The sequence below is a fragment of the Pteropus medius genome, unplaced genomic scaffold (genome assembly GCF_902729225.1).
Source record: "Pteropus medius unplaced genomic scaffold, Ma_sr-lr_union100, whole genome shotgun sequence".
NCBI lineage: Eukaryota > Metazoa > Chordata > Mammalia > Chiroptera > Pteropodidae > Pteropus > Pteropus medius.
Window position 1 is genome coordinate 15,565,926 of NW_024354503.1, and position 18,067 is coordinate 15,583,992.

The 18,067-nt window shown below is 36.4% G+C and overlaps 1 protein-coding gene and 1 long non-coding RNA gene across 3 annotated transcripts in view; one reads left to right on the forward strand and one right to left on the reverse strand.

Annotated features, from left to right (window-relative positions):
• Positions 1-18,067, reverse strand: part of BICRAL (BICRA like chromatin remodeling complex associated protein) — a 93,774-nt gene that overhangs the window by 35,328 nt on the left and 40,379 nt on the right. The gene's annotated exons all lie outside the window — the stretch shown is intronic.
• Positions 9-17,665, forward strand: LOC120596207 (uncharacterized). The gene is made up of 3 exons (XR_005651107.1): positions 9-96; positions 15,698-15,835; positions 16,571-17,665. It is a non-coding gene; the product is annotated as an uncharacterized LOC120596207 (long non-coding RNA).

The window sequence follows — 18,067 nt, forward strand, 5'->3', positions numbered from 1 at the left end:
ACTGTCCATCCTATCAGTCACAAGACCAAACAGATACAAAAAAAGACTCCTGCCACATGGAAGGAAACATGCTTTCCTCAGGAAGGGTCTGGAAGGGTAAGTACCATGCGATGTGGGACCTTTCTATTGGGGGGTGAATTCATTCAGTTGCTTAATGATCTGGGTGATTACGATCCATTTGAGTGGAACTTGAGGGGAGAGGAGAAATGATAAATGAGATCGGAGGAAGAAAGAGTGCGAAAAGCTTATCAAAGGTAAACTTAATGGCTAAAACTGTGAAAGGGGCAGCTTGGCTAACCGAAATTTGTTTTTAGGACTCAGAGGTAGAGTTACTTAAGGGCATGCTGGCATGATGTACTAACATAACGTGACTTTTGAGGAGTGAAAACGGCCCAGGAAGGAAAGACAGGAATACTGCCATTAAAGAGATATATAGAAATCTGTGTGAAGGGCTTTCCTTAAACCCTGATATTTAATGTGGTAGAACTGTATTAGTTATAGCTCATTATTGTACCATGGGCTTGTCTCCCAGATATCACAATCACATGGACTAAATTTGGCAATTACAATGTATAATTAAGCCTATAAAGTGTATATTATTTCTTTACTTCAACATGACCATTTAAATCAAGGGTCCCCAACCCCCAGGCTGCAGACCGGTACTTGTCTGTGGCCTATTAGGAACTTGGCCACATAGCAGGAGGTGAGCAGCGGGCCAGCCAGCTCCTCAGTGCTAGTATCACAGCCTCAGCTCCACCTCAGATCAGGCATTAGATTCTCATAGGAGCACTGGTCTCTGGTGCCAAAAAGGCTGGGGACGGCTGATTTAAATGAAGTTCCACAGTATCCTTTGCAAATTTATTTTTTAAAATGTCTAACGGTCTCTGAAATTTTAATTAATAAAAATGTAAGTGAAAAATAGCCTACACCAAAAAACAAAAACAGAACAACCAAACCACACAACACTTCCACAACTATATCTCAGCTTCTTTATACCCTCACTACTTTATACGTGTACCTAGCTCCTCTAGAGGAAAACGAGATGCCCAAGGATTAACAAACTGAGAAAGGAAGTCAGCAACGGTCACTCCACCCAGAATCACTGCCACTGGGACTTTCAAGCACAGAGAACATTTGCCACCCCGAAGTTCAAAGTGACAAGCTACTCCTTGAGAGTAGCCCAAATAAAAGAATAATCTTACAATAGTAGATGAAATTAAAAGCCACTGTACATCTTCCTCTACCAAACCAAATGGGCTGCTCAAATACTGGACCTGACAGAACGCTTCTTGGGGATACTCGCCCTAGTCAGTGGCATCAGTCCTACAAGATAGACCTACCCCTTTCACTCGCCTTGGGTAGAACTCTATGAGCCTTTATAGTCAGGCGTACCCTGAGAATTCTACTTTTTAAAGGGCCGCCCACTTTTCTGACTTTAAAGAGTTTCAAATTAAAAGAGGTGACTCTTATTCCTCTATTTCCAGATCTACATAGTGACAAAACACAGCCTAATCCAGTAGTTCTTTTCCTCAGGAAGATATATGGTCCACAAAAGTAAATTTAGAAAGGTGAAGGTGTACAAATTGACTACCGTTCTAAAGTGGGAAGACAATCTGAGAATCAGAAACTAATGATTCCAAAGTGAAGAGTTCAGTTTTCTTTGGAAAGTTTCTCTCTTTACTTCTGGACTCTTGTTAAGGCTCTTTTCTCATTAAAGTAACAACCCTGGAATCACTAGATGTACCTCTGACAACAGGTGAATTTTATAAGGCTATAGGATACATGAATCTCCCTCTAAAGGATAATCCCTACATCAGTGGTTAAAACTACTTCTTGGCCCAATACACTTAAGAAAGTTACATATCCCTCAGAAACAGCAGCTTACATAAGTAGGCTCTGTCATGGAGGGAAGGGGGCTGTAGCTCTTACAGAATCCTGATAGGCAGGCATCCCAAGAATTCAGAATCTCTGGCCCAGACACCTGACTACTACTCTTAAAAATTTAAAGCTAATATTTAAAATTGTTTTTAATTGAGTCAACAAACACACTGAATAATACCTTTAATCAAGAGAACACAGTGTAAAAGTGACATTTCAAATCAGTGAGGAAGAGATGTTAGCCATATGGAGAAAAGAAGGTGGGTTCATACCTCACATTCTACACAGAAGTAAATTCCAGATAAATCTAAGAATTAAATGGGGGTGGGAGTGGGGGAGGAGAACCTTAAAGTAGTAGAATAACACATGGGAGAAATTGTTTTTTTACAGTCTAAGTATGTCACAAGACAAAGAAGTCATAAAAGACGGACAAATCTGATGACATAAAATTAAAAAATTCTGCATAATAAAAGAAAAAATCCATAAACAAAGTCAAAGACTAACCCCTCCCCCCCAAATAAGTGGGAGAAATATTTCCAACTCATGTCACTAAGGGCTATTCTCCCTGATACATAAAGAGCTGCTTTAAATAAGAAAAAGAAATCAACTACTCTGCAGAAAATCAAGGGGTATAAATAATTAATTCATAAAAAAAGGAAAGACAAGTAACCCCTGAAGAAATAAAAATAATCGATTTAACTTAGACTAAGAAAAATATACAGTAGTCCCCCTTTATCCATAGTTTCACTTTCTATGGTTTCAGTTACCCGAGGTCAACCTCAGTCTGAAAATATTAAATGGAAAATTCCAGGAATAAACAATTCATAAGTTTTAAATTGTATGCTGTTCTGACTGAGTAGCATGATGAAATCTCTCGCCGTTGTACTCCATCTCATCAGGGACATAAGTCATCTCTTAGTTCAGTATCTCTACACTGTGTATATTCTACCTGCCTATTAGTCACTTAGCGCTGTTTCAGATATTAGATGGATTGTCACAATGTTGCAGTGCTTGTGTTCAAGCAGCCCTTATTTTACTTAATAATGGCCCCAAAGCACAAGAGTAGTGATGCTGGCAATTTGGATATCCCAAAGAGAAGCCATAAAGTTTATGTATATAAAGGAAAAAAAACAGTATTACAGGGTTTAATACTATCTGTGGTTTCAGGCATCCACTAGGGTGTTTTGGAACATATCTTGTGGATGAGAGGACTACTGAAAATTAAATTACAAGATACTATTTCCTGTCAAATGGCAAAGATAAAGTTTGGTTAAGAATTATGCTGGTCGGGTCTACGGTCTACCCTGAACAAGCCTGACTCATGTGATCTCAGAAGCTAAGCAGTGTCAGGCCTGGTTAGTACTTGGATGGGAGACTACCTAGGAAGACCAGGTGCTGTAGGCACAAAAAATAAAAAATAAAAATAAGGGATTGTAAGCTGACAAGGTCCTTGCAATCTGTGAGGTCAACCAAGGGTTGCCTCGCCTTAAAAAAAAGAATTATGCTGGTCAGAGAGTGGGGAAACAGGAATTTTTACACCTTAGTAATGAGTATGTAAACTCATATAACCTCTAGAGAGGGCAATTTAGCAATATCTTTGAAAAATTTAAGTGCACAAATCATTTTACTTGGCAAAGCTACTTTTGGGTATTTATTCTGCAGACATCCTTACACATGCATGAAATGATATGTATGTAAGAATATCCAGTGCAGCGTTATTGGTTTTAGCCAGACTGTAAAAACCTAGATGTCATGGGTACAGGGTTTCTTTTGGGGTGATTAAAATATTCTGGGGACTACATTCTGGAAGAGGCAGCAGAAAACGCTCCTCTTGCCAGTGCTGGGCCAGGCACTGTGGCAGCTGCAATGGCCCCCTCAGAAGACCCCAGGGACCAGAGTGCCAGACCCAACATTCTGGGCCTTAAGACAGACCTAGAGACCAGTTCAGGTGGGAAGCTGGCCCACCATCAGAAAGCCATCCCCATAGCTCACCTAACCTTCCTAAACTGACGTGCTCATGGGAAACAGCTTTCCCTGGCAGCACCTCCAGTGCTGCCCAGAGTCCCCAGTCCCAACCTAGGACCTGTCACCTCTCCAATGAAGACCTACCTCTTGTTCTGTGGGAAAGCCATCCACATCTGACTTAGGAGGCCCCTCTGGGTTAGGGACACCTTGCCTAGGCCAAGAGCACCCTGCCACCTTACAGAGGGACTATAGGCCCAGCTCCTTCCCAGTTAGTCCACTCTGCTCCCAAGAGGCTCTAGGAGAGTCTCTTGAGGACGGTGCCCATGAGGTCATCAGCTTGGGGAACAGTCATAGGCTCACTCAAAGCCCTCTCCTCCTGAGTCTGTGGCAGACAGATTAACTAGATAAGCCTGACCATGGGAGGACGCACCAGGCTCAAGTGTCCAGGGGCTGCAATTCCTAGAACACACTCCCTCTTCCCCAGCCAGCAGAAGTCTTTTGTGCCTGAGCCAAGGAAGGAGCATTAGATCCACTAAAGACATCTGAAACAGCCAATGAGTACACACTCAAGAGTACCTACTTCCTAGAGCCTGGCGTGTCCTCCCTCTTTGTTATCCTTTCAACGGAAGCAGAATAAGGCACATTCATACAGAAAGAGACTAATTCATTCATACGGCAAATTCCAATGGAGTATCTTCTACATGCCAGGATCTGCAAAACGCCAGAGAAGACACCACAGCTTTCTTAGAACTTATATTCTTGGAGTGAGGGGTGGGTGGGGGGAGAGGAGGGAAGAAGGGTTAAATGATCAAATAAAAAGATGATTTTGAACAGTGACAAAAAAATTCTGGAGTTAAACCACTAAACTGTACACTTTAATTTTGTGGTATATAAATTACATCTCAGTTTAAAATATTTTTAAAAACCCTAGCTGTCAATGAGAGACTTAAACGAGTTATGGTTCACTCACATAGTAGAATACAATAAAGCCATTAAAAATAATGAGGCAGCTTTATACAAACTGACTTGGAAAGATACATGGTCAACAGAAAAAGAAAGTTGCAGATACTATGTACATTATACACCCACACGTGAGGGAGAGGAGAATACATACATGTGCTTACAAATGTTCAGATCCTGAAATGAAGCACAAATAACCATTAACACTAGTGGCTTTTGGGGTGGAAACTGGGTGGCTGGGAACAGAGGAAGGTATACCCTTCACTTATATGTCCTTTTGTACCTTTTGAATGTTGCAAAACATGTATGTAAGGTCTATTTTAAAAAATAAATAAATACGATTCCTAAAACAAAGAGGAGAGAGGGGAGACCCTTGAAACAGAAAAACCTCAAGTTAGGCTCACTCTAGGTAAGCATACCAGATACCAAATATAGTGGCCCCTTAAATAATGTGGGGGTTAGGGGTGCCGACCCTTACCCCAGCAGTTGAAAAACTGCATATAACTTTGACTCCCTCAAAATTTAACTAAAGTCATCCCTCAGTATCCATGGGGGATTGGTTCTAGAACCCCCATGGATATCAAAACCCAAGGATGCTCGAGACCTTGAGCATTACATAAAATGACATAAAATAATGGATACAGTTGGCCCTCAGCATCCATTTCCCAATTGTGGGTTGAAAATATTATTTTAATCTGTGATTGGTTGAATCTATGGGTGTGAAACTCAGCAGAGGGTCAACTCTATTTACTGAAAAAAATCCGTGTATAAGTGGATCCATGTATTACAAGCATATGTTGTCCAAGGGTCAACTGGACTCAGAAAATTTAAAGCAGTCTAGTGGCCTCAAGAATAATCTACATCAGCTATCTTGAAAGAAATATCTTAAAGGCAGTTTGATTTTCATTAAAATCACAGAAAGATCTCAAAGACCTCAAAGGTAGACATATAAAGGAAAATGACAGTCTATTTAAAATTTTTTTCCACACAGGAGTAAATAATCTGAGTGTTCATATCAAGAAATATATTGGTTTCAAGAACAGATAATTTAGGAAAGCTAGCTAAGCAAATCAATTCTACCTACTTAAGATATTATAAGCTAGTGGCAGTAGAAGAAAACTTTTAAAGTCATAACACAGGATTTCAAATACTTCACAAACTGAAATTTGGTATGTGATTACTGTAACAAATGTTTTTGTTCTCTCACTTACATGTTTCTTTATTATTTTTCTTCTTCTAAAAATACAACCTAGTAAAAACAATGACCAATAAGCTAAAACTTTAAAAGACCACCAAGAACAGGCTATCTTATAAATATAGGAAAAATTACTGACATTTGCTTTATTTGTATTAATTTAGTATAGCATCAGTACATGCCATAATTTTCCAATCATTTATAAACAAATTTACCTCTAAAGGATGATGAGGCTGTCAATAACAACAACTAAGTATAGCACCAGGTGGGTACTAGACTAATTAGGGGGATTACTTTGTAAATTATTTAAATGTCTAACCATTATGCTGCACCTGAAACTAATATTGTATGTCAACTGTAATTGAAAAAACTTTTTAAAATACTGAGGTTAGCAGAGAAATAATTGAGAAACTTTATGCAGTCATGAACTATGAATTGTTGCTGTCTCCAGAATCATGCATTCTTTGCATGAGTTAACTGAAGGAATAATGAGCTGTAGTTGCTTTTATTTTTATCCACATATTTACCATTTCTAGTGCGTTCATTCCTTTGAGTAAATCCAGATTTTCATCTGGTATCATTTTCCTTTAATATTTTTATAATGCAGGTGATGAATTATTTCTTCTTTTGTATGTCTTTAAAAAGTGTTTATTTTGCCTTCATTTTTGAAATGCATTTCCCTGGGCATATAGTTGTAGTTTGAGGTTTTTTTTCCTTTCAGTTCTTTAAAGATATTGCTACATTATTTCTTGCTTGCATTATTTCCAAAGAGAAGTATGCTGTTATTCTTACTTTATCCAATTGTACATAATAGATCTTATTCCTTCCCCCGCCCCGATGCTTTAAAGAGTTCTCTATCACTGGTTTTAAGCAATTTGATCAGAATTGCCTTGGCATAGTTTTCTTCATGCTTCTTGTGCTTGGGGTTCATCAAACTTTTAGGATCTGTAGGCTTATAATTTTCCTCCAACTTAGAATAATTTCAGCCATTACCTCATATGTTTCGTGTCCTTACCCTTCCTTCGAGGATCCTAATTACATGTATATGATTAGATTGCTTCAAGTCCCGCAGCTTTTTTTTTTTTTTTTCAGTCTTTTTATCTCTCTGGCTTTTCATTTAGGATAGCTGCTACTGCTGTCTTCAAGCACACTAATCTTTTCTTCTGCAGTGTCTAATTTGATATTAATCTCATCCAATATATATATATTTTCAAACATTGTAGTTTTAATCTCTAGAAGTTGGGTCTTTTTTATATCTTCTATTTCTTTAATATATTAAATCTTTCCTCTATCATCTTGAACTTATGAAAAATAGTGATAACATTTTAACGTCCTTCTCTACTAATTCTATCATCTGTATCATTTCTGGGTCTGTTTTTACTGATTGGGTTTTTTCCCCCCTCCTCATTATGGGTGGTATTTTCCTGCTTCTCTGCACGCCTGGTAATTTTTGACTGGATATTAGACATGGTTAATTTAAGTACTATATATTTTTGTTTCCCTATAAAGATTTTTGAACTTTGTCTAGGACACAATAAAGCTACTTGTAAATAGTTTGATTCTCTTGAAGTTTGCTTTTAAGCTTTGTTAATCTTTAGCCCGGGGCTAATTTTACTCTATACTGAGGTAATACCTTCTTAGTACTTCGAAGTCCCATGAATTACAAGGGTTTTTGCACTCTTGCAGGTGGGAACACAAACTACTCTCTGCCTTGTGTGAGCTCCAAGTTCTGTTTCGATTCAGGTGGTCTTTTACTATGACTTGGCTAGTTTCCCCACACATATGTACCGATCAGTCATCAGTTGAAGACTCAAGAAAGACACTGTGAAGATCTCCAGGGTTTTCTCTCTGTGTAGCTCTCTCCTCTCTGGTACTCTGCCCTATGAGTTTTAGTTTAGTCACTTTCACCTCCCAGCCACATCAGGTTAACTCAGGATGATTATCAGACTCCATCTGGATTCCCCTTTCCTGTGCTATGGCTGGAAACTTTCTCCAGACAGTAAGCTGGAGAAAGTATAGGGCTCACCTGTTTTCCATTTCTCAGGAGTCATTGTCCAGTGCTGCCTGATATCCAAGGTCTAAAAATCGTTGTTTAATATATTTTATACAACTTTAAACTTTTTTTATGCAGGAAGGTAAATCCAGTCCCTGTTACTCCATCTTGGCCCTAGAGCCATTTGTGAGGTTTTCTAAAAAATCACTTCAGGAGGTAAGAATAGTTTATATGATTTCATTAGCACAGATTATAGGATCAAGTATTCTGAAAGAGGGAAGAAAGGAGAAAGGGAGGACAGTAAATTGTAGTTTCATACCATGCCCCTTTTTGTTTTCTACCATGAAGAATAATTTAGGAAATGGAGAAAGCTGTTTCTTTAATACCTATCTTTAATAAAGATGTTCAGTGGGTAAAAAGAATAAACACTTGGCACATACTATGTGCTAAGTACTCTATGAAGGGCTGGGAATATCAAGTGAGTAGGACATAAAATGTAATAATAAATTTGAATACCTTTAACGTTTTTGTAGGACTGTAAAAGCAAGGCCAAAAAGTGAATTATTTGTTTAAGCAAACAATTCTCCATTCAGTGTCATGATCAAGAAGTTATACCATAAAATAGCCACTTACCCATGTCAACTGTTTATGTCAATTAGAACACGAAGTCTTCTCATTTATTCCTTTTACTATATTTTAATTGTGTGTGCTGCTACATTTTATAATTGCAAGACTGTATGAAACCTCTGGCATGGTTCCTGATTTTGAGAAACTCACTTCCTTTGGAAGAGAGACATGCAACACTACAGTTTTGAAGTGCTACAGTTTTTGGCAGGGGTTCTCAAGCTTCTTCAGGTGAAGTCACTGGTCTTTTTTGTGAAATAATGACAGTTTACTAAGGAAAACATGACGATATCTTTACAATTATACTGATTTACAATAAAAAGAAGCTGTCAAACTCAACATGATGGACTCTGAGTTTTTCAGTTATTATTCAACTAAGAACATCTTCATCCATTTGTCACCAACTAGAGCCTTCTAGCAGCAAAGAAGAGAAGGTGGAGAAGACTAAGAAACATTATTAGGAGAAACATTCAGGAATTAAAAAATTCCTCAAAGTCAAAAAAGTTGACTATTAATGTAGGCAACCTCAGTACGAAAATATTAAATGGAAAAATCCAGAAATAAACAATTTATAAGTTTTAAACTGTGTGCAGTTCTGGATGTCATTAGGAAATCTCGTGCTGTCCTGTTCCACGTGGCTTGTGATGTGAATCATCCCTTTGTCCAGTGTAGTAATGATGTATACGCTTCCCCACCCATTAGTCACTTAGCAGCCGTCTTGGTTATCAAATTGACTGTCACGCTATTGCAGTGCTTGTGCTCAAGTAACCCTTATTTTACTTAACAACGGCCGCAAAGCAAAAGGGTAGTGATGCTGGCAATTTGGACATGCCAAATACTAGCTGTAAAGTGTATATTTACAGGAAAAAATACATTATATATAGGTTTTGATACTACCTACAGTTTCACCTCAGGGTCTTGGAACTTACCCCCTCAGAAAAGGGGGGACTAATGTAGTGATAAATGTTGTTTGATAAATATATCAAACTTCTTTAAGAAAAATTCCAACATAGTGTTAAAGATCTTAAGTTTACTGACTATAGAACCATTAACCATACAGATCACTATTTTTCAAATTGTCCAGAAATATACATACTGAAAAATTTAAGGGTTCATGAAAAAAATCTGCTTAACATGTTTGCCTAAGGCCCCTCAAAATCTTGAGATCCCATGAGAATCAACTATCAGAAGACCTGTGTACATGCTGTCTGACTAATGCAAAGATGGTTCTAGGGAAAACATTTCCAGGCCTCTCTTGTTCATCCTCCTTCAATCTCAATTGCCAATTTTGTGCCAGGCTAGGTGGAGGGGTGGGCCCCAGCTCTAAACAAAGGAGAGCATCAAAATCAAAAGAGATTGCTGGTTCAGTTCCCAAAGTCTTTGCCAAATCTAAATTCTGAACTGAAGTGGTTCAAGAGATAAAACTCTGAAATTAACAAAGGCCTGAGGCATCTGCAGATGCACTGAACTGCCCACTCACTCATACTGCCACCTCATAGTGGGAAAGAGCTATACTATTAATTATGGCTCTGTTATAGCGAACTAAAAAAGTGACTTCAAATATAAATGTAACTAATAGACTATCATCTAAAAATCAACAGTATAAGACAATATTAAAGTGTTACTTTCAAAAACAGGAATCTTTATATATTCATCTTCGTATTCCCAGCAAATAGCACATAAGCAGGTATAATAAATACTGAATATCCAGGGTTTAAATATAGGGCAGCTGCAGTGTATACAAAGATTGTTTCCAAAGACCTTGCATAATTAAAAACTCACATAATTCTAGCTTATGCCTGACACAGAAAGTTATAATTTTCTTGAGTCCATTGGCATTGAAATTTTGCAATTCCTGATGACTTATATCCTGTTAAAAAATGTTTAGATGTAATAATAAAATTGGGGTTATATTTTTAAAAAGAACTTGTGTTTTTTAGAGATCTATACTAAAATAAGTATAAATAAACTAATGTGAAGTCTGGGATTTGCTTCAAAATAATATGGACTGTATAGTTCGTTAGTAAAAACGTAGAATCCTGTCTCCCATCTGCCCCCTCCAGAGATTCTGATTCACCAGGAATCTGGGGCTACTGTGGGGTTTTCTTTCTGACCCCCTAGGGTTGATCACTCTGTTCCCCCATGTTATAGCACACTGAGAAATTTCAGGCAAACTGGGGAACCTGCCCCAGCTGCAGTCAGATGGGACCCGTAAACAAGGGCCTCTGGTTGGCTCAGAGACACAAATTGAGGCTTCCAACTCTCCAAACTCACGAGAAGGGTTCGGTTTCTTGGTAATCTGACTAAAGGAAAATGCTGTAGGTGACATCTTACTTGGGGATGCATCACTCTCGACCACCTTCAGTATCGGTCTCTTTTTGCTCCTACCCATCAAATAATTACTTCTCTTTCCCCTCTTTACTATATTTGGTCATATTTATATTAGAATGTCAGTTCCACCAGGGCAGAGGTTTATGTCTGTTCACCGATTTTGAACCTCAACATGTAGAATAGCACTGGGCACACAGCAGGAGCTCAGTGAACACATTTTTTTTCTCTCTAACCCCAGCTTTATTGAGATGTAATTGACAAATAAGATAGTGTAAATCTGACGTGCACGATGTGATGATTTAATATATGTATATATTATGAAATGATGACCATAATAAGGTTGGTTAAGACATCTATCACCTCACATAGTTACCTTTTCTTTTCTTTTGTGGTAAGAACATTTAAAATCTACTCTCTTCAAGTATATAACACAGTATTGTTAACTACAGCCACCATATTATATATTAGATGCTTAGAACTTCCTTGTCTAATAACTGAAAGTTTGTACCCTTTGACCAACATCTCCCCATTTCCCCCACCCACCCCATAGCATCTGGTAACCACCAATTTATTCTGTTTCCACAAGTTCAACTTCTTTAGATTCCACATATAAGTGAGATCGTACAGTATTTGTCCACCCTTGTCTACTTCTTTCACTTAGCTTATGCTTATGCTCTCAAAGTTTATCCATGTCACAAATGGCAGGATTTTCTTTTATGGTTGAATAATAATCACTGTGTGTGTGTGTGTGTGTGTGTGTGTGTGTGTGTGTGTGTGTGTGTGTGTGTATCACAGTTTTTTTTATCCATTCATCCACTGACAGTTGTTTCCATATCTTGGCTAGTGTGAATAATGTTGCAATGAACACAGGGGTGTAGGTATGTCTTTGAGATAGCGATTTTATTTCCTTTGGATATGTATTTAGAAGGATTGCTGAATCATATAGTAGCTCTACTACTCTAATTTTCTGAGGAACCTCCAGACTTTTCCATAGTGGCTGTACCAATTTATATTCCCATCAACAGTGTGCTAGGATTCCCTTTTGTTCTCATCTTCACCAACACTAGTCATCACTTGTCTATTTGATAACAGCCATTCTAACAGGTATAAGGTGATATCTCATTGTGGTCAATGAACACTTTTTAAAATGAACCTATCACCCTTTCCAATATGTTGGGCACAATATGGCAAAACCTGCAACAGGATCAGGCACACCTTGGAAACGGTACTTATTCCCTTTTCCTTGAAACCTACTTCAGTTTCCCAAGAAAGCATGCTTATTTTTTATATTCCTATGAAAGATATGTACATGTGATTTGATATATGTATATATTGCGAAATGATGACCACGATAAGGTTGGTTAACATATCCATCACCTCGCATAGTTACAGAGCCCAAATTTCTAAAGTAGGAAATAATTATATTTAAACCTAGCATGTACAATGAACTAAAGTTATTTCCCACTATTCCCCGATTCTAGCCAAACTGCCACTCTCCCAACCCCCAAACACAACACAGTTTCCCAGCATCTGCCCTTGACAATTTCCTTACCTGAAATGTTCTTCTTCCTCTTCTACATCTACTGAAATTCCATCCATTATTCAAAACTTAGCTTGAATCTACCTCTGTGAATCCTTTGACAACCTTAGGTTGTCTTTAAAGATCCTCTTATCCAGAATTTTAAAAGCGACAACCATATCTTTTGACACTGATCAGACACTGCTCTGTATGATCTTCATCATGCCTATCTTCGGTTCCCAACTAAAGCAGAGCCCAAATTTAAATAAAAACAGTATAAAGTGTGCTATAAGTACTGATTAGAGAATAAATAATTCTCCCATCCCAAAGCCAAGCAACTTTTAGACAGTATGGTTTTTTGGCATCAGTGAACAGATAATACTGGCTCATTATAATAGGCTCTAGCCTCATTTTGTACCTCTACCCACCCCATCCTTCCCTGTAAGTACCCTTGGCTCTTTGCTATTTTGACCATTTGATTTCCCCAAAACTTATTATACCACTTATTCAATTCTTTGGCTTTGCACTTGTCCATCTACTTAGAAGACAAGAGACCTTCAGTCCACCTCCAAGTGGTCAACTGACAATGCCTAACTTTTCAGGCTTTGGGTAAAATGCTACTTAATTTTTAAAAAATTCCTACGCAAAATTAATTGTTCACTTATTTGCATCCCTAGAGTATGTCTTACATTATACTAGCAGGACACATGGATGACAAAATTTTGTTTTTCTGACTCCCTTATTAGCTTACAAATTCCATGAAAACTGAATCAGCTTCTTTCCATCTTTGTGTTACCAGAGCTTAGTGCAATGACTGATACAAATGTGCCCAATAAATGTATTTTACTCAACTAAAGTACTTTCCTAAGTACTTATTATTTAGTTTCCGCAAGTATGCAGCTAGACTATACTTGAGCTGTTTTTCACAATCATAAAGCACAGGATTTGTGATGCAGAGCTGGTCGTCCAACGTCCAGGATCCGCTGTCTTATGTTGGACACTTATGCATCTAGCCAGGCATTCCTGATGTGTAGAAAAAGCTATGAGAAGCCAACTGATTCCTCAGCTCTGCTCCAGATCATACGGTTCAACTCACTGAGGCCTAAGGAAATGTCATTTTTTAAAGATCCATAGGACAAAAGACTGTATCTTTTCACGATAATCCATTTACTATTTAATAACCTCTTTAAAATAAAGGTTTTATGTATGATTATAAATATAATTCCTTGGAGTCCCCAAATATTTAGCACAGTAATTTATTATATTAATAATAGTTGTGTTCATTAAAAGATTTAGATGTAAAAATCAAAGTTGCAGAGTCTCTGGCATAGCCATATCCAGCGTTTTGAGGGCACCAATTATAGACCTTACAGAAAAAAAAAACTCTATGAGAAAGGAAAAAACAGATGCCCTGCCAAAATGTTTTTATAATTTCTTTATTATGTTTTATAAAAGGCTGAACATTTTAATGACGATGGAAAACAATACACAGGATATAACTGAGAAATGATACAAAGTGCTGCTATCTTGACTGCTATTAAACACTAAGTTAAATTAAATTAAAACTGTCTTTGTAATAACTCACAATACTTGGCACATAGAATAACATGTATTAAAAATGCATCAGTTCTCTTCAGTTACAATACTAAACTTCAATTAAAGAATTATTGTATTATATTTCAAAATAAAAGGTGAATTTGTTTTAATAATTGATTGTTACATTTATTACTTTCTTCCACTAAAAATAATCAGTCATTTAGAGGATCGGTATCCATGACAAACTGATTTAACAAAAGGAAGCAATGTCAACATTGAAACTAACAACCCACGAAGATAAACTTGGTCATGTAACAACCAAAACACATTAGCAAAAATTTTAGGACTAGGAATTAAAAACCAGAAGAGCCAAAAATAAGTCTTACTTGTATCCTCTCCAGAAAAACAAACGACCTGAATATCAATCAAAAACTGTTCTAACACTTTTTAGATTTCTGGTTTCATTCAGAAAAATATATATTTTATTAAATGAAATGTAGACTTATATAAGTAATTTGTGTTTTTCCTAATAGAAAGGAGATTATTTTTAGAGAGTATTTTAAATGAAAAGCAAAACTCCTACCAGTGACTTTTTCTACTTTTAAAAAGAATGGCTTTATCAGTTATACATAGTAAAAAAGACTGCTATTGCATTCCCATTCCACAGTCACAAAATTCACGAAAATACAGTATGGTAATAATTAAGCTATTAAATAAAAACTGTCTAAAATTTTTCTATATTTCCTCAAATATAATAGGACACCATTACTCTGTGTTAGTGTAGTTTGTATATGTTGTTGTCCCTGTATATGGAACTGCTTTAAGAAATCGTTTGAAATGGCAATAATTATAAACAAAATATTTTTCTTTTATTAAGCATAAGTATTAGCAATCTTGTTAAAGTTATTATGCAAACTCTTGACTCTCTTTGCTCTCTGTCAGTGAATAACATTCAAAATATTTTGGTTTTACGGTATGTTCCAAGAAAAACAAGCTCTACAAAAAAACTAACAGTATTAACAAAATTCCATTTTACAAAGTTAATATTACCAAAGAAGAGATGCTGAGGATTCCCTTTTATAAAAGCAGACACGAAAGGATGATGTGCAAACAAAATCAATCTTTTGAGGAAGAGAAAATGAGAGGAACTTTTTTAAAGATTAAAAAAGAATATGGACAAATATGTATGTAGCATATTCCTCCAAGCAAGATTTCAGTTTGTTCAAATATTTTAAAGCTGAATCAATATCACCTTTCTAAATTCGGCTTAATAGACATAAACTTCTAGTGCGAAATCTTTTACAAACCCTAAGAAATACCATGTGAACTGAAATTTATATTTATAGTTATTTCTATCAAAAGACCATAAAATACTGAGTTTCAGCTGGGGAAGATGAACAAGTTCTAGAAAAGAACTGTAATGATGATCACACAATACGAATGTACTTCATGCCACAAACTGTACTTAAAATGGATAGAATGGTAAATTTTATGTTATGTATACTTTACCACAATAAAAAAAATAATAAAGCATCCATGAATATTCTTACTAAAAAGACCATAAGGGCTAGTTTGAATATAACTATGGTTGATCCTTGAACAATGCAGGGGTTGGGGCACCAACTCCCTGCGCAGTCAAAAACCATGAATAACTTTTGACTCCCTCAAAACTTAAGTTACCCTTTGGTATCCACAGGGGATTGGCTCTAGAACCCCATCACAGATACCAAAATCCATGGATGTTCAAGTCCTTTATAAAAAATGGCGTAGAACAATGCATACAGTCAGCACTCTGCATCTGCGGACTCCTATTCTTGGATGGAAAACAGTACAGGTATTTATTAAAAAAAAAAAAAGAGTGAAAAGTTGAGGTAGATCACCCACAACTACCAACAGGCACCAGATGAGGCTGTAGGAAGAAATCCCCCAAAGGAAAGAGGAGAGTTCTTAACCCTTTGTGTGCCTTTTGGCTGTCTGGTGAGGCCAATGGATTCCATCTCAGTAATATTTCAAGATGTATAATATACTTAGGATTTTTTGAAATACAATTATAAAGTATTTAAAAATTGTAATACAATTACGTATGTGATTCTTCATCAATGCATTAATAAACAAGATTTAGTGGTGAGTCTAGTAACTATTACCACTTGGAAAATAGGAAATTTTCAAGATATCTTCAAATATAATGTGATAGAGATATTTCTACTGGTGACAAACTCCCAGGCACTGTTAGTACTACTGAAATTTGTTGCCCCCATTTGCAGATTTAGGAAACGATAAATTTCAGTTGGAGTCTAGTGAAAGTAACCTGAAATTTTTTTTTGCATCCATGTTCATGTGTCCTCTTTCCCCCAATTCTATCCTCGGGTCCTTTAGTGGGGTCAGTCCATAGAACCCTTGTACTGTTAGGGTCCAGGGCAGTTGTTCAACATGTGAAATATATAAACTCAATCCAGGAACAAACACAATGGAATTCTAAACATCTAAATATAATTCACAAGATACTGTTATATTTACTAAGCACACAATGGCCATTTCTATACACTGTTTTGATGCTCTTTTTTTGCAGTGCAAAGAAGTTGAAGGCACTGCCAGATGCCAGATGGTAGCAGCAAGCTATCAATTTCATCAGTGCAGAAATGACACTCTTCGGTATCACCAAAATTATCAAAGAATTCCCTGAGCGAGGAAGGTCAAGCACGCTAATTTTCTGTAAGCTCAGTAGAGAGCAACAGAAATGTATTTTATAATTTGAAATGCCTGAGACTGCAGTAGAAAAGCCATTCAAAAATTTCAAGATGAGATACAAAGGCAAATTTCATGTGATAAACATGCAATTTGGAAAACTTAGCCAACATTCACATCTTTATTCTCTCAAAAATCAAAAGTGGAAAACAGTCACATAAATCACAAATTTTCTAGTTTTTATGTAAATGCTTGGAATTGAATAGACATCTAAATTAACACTTTTTTCTATACTCACTTCTGGGCTATCCTGCTATAGATTATTGAACTCTCTTACAAGAGTCAAGTAACTTAAAAACAGCCTCCAGTGGTCAAAGAATAAAACTTTAAATTTCTTTTAAAGAGCAATTCAGCATGATTAATTTTTTTTTTAAAGTTAAAACCACATCATTCTGAAGGTGGCAGTCACATGTGCCAGAACTGAACGGTATTAGGGGAAACTGTAATTGATTTAGAAAACAGTCCAGTCTTCTGAGAGATCTGTACCTACAACACAGCCTTTTCCTTAGGAAAGAGATAAAGACTTTTCATTTAGGTTGACACTGTCTTATATCACTTCTGGGTCATTTAAAATACTACAACCGTTACTTAATATCATCCTTTTGCACAAAACAGAATAGTATTTTCTTGCTTTGTTATGTCTTTATGATCTTTTCTTAAGAAATCTTATTTCTCTTTAAATATTTAAGTTCTTAGATTTAACCTCAGTAAAATTATTTTTCTATGAAGGTTTGTCATTATTTAACTTTTTCTTAACCTTATAATGATAGCTTGTAACTTCTGTTAATACTTCTCTTAACATATTTTTTCCTTTAAGAAATCACACTAAAATAACATGATATATTAAGCAGTACCATTACAATTTATCATAATGATAACAAAGACTCAATTTAATGATTATTTTTTAATTAAAAGAAGCCCGTGCTGGAGAGGCAGTGTAAAGGATTAAAGAAATACACGCAAAAAAAAAAAAAATTCCACATTAGTATATAATGTGTCCCAGCTTTCAATCAGCTGACTATGTTACTGGAAAGACAAGACACCTATATCTGAAATAATTTTCCAAACTGGAGAAAGCATTATTAACGTGCATGAAAATAAACATATGCTAGTATAGAGACTTAGTCATATTAATTCCCTTTTACTATTAACTGAATACCAAGACACATGCGGTGATAAAAATTGTAACAGCAGCTAACATTTACTGTCTTCCCTCTGCCAGCACAGTTCTAATCCTTCTAACACACTCCTGCCAGGTGTGTATTATTACCCCCGTTTTTATAGAGAATGGAAGACACTTGCTCAACATTGTAGTTTGTAA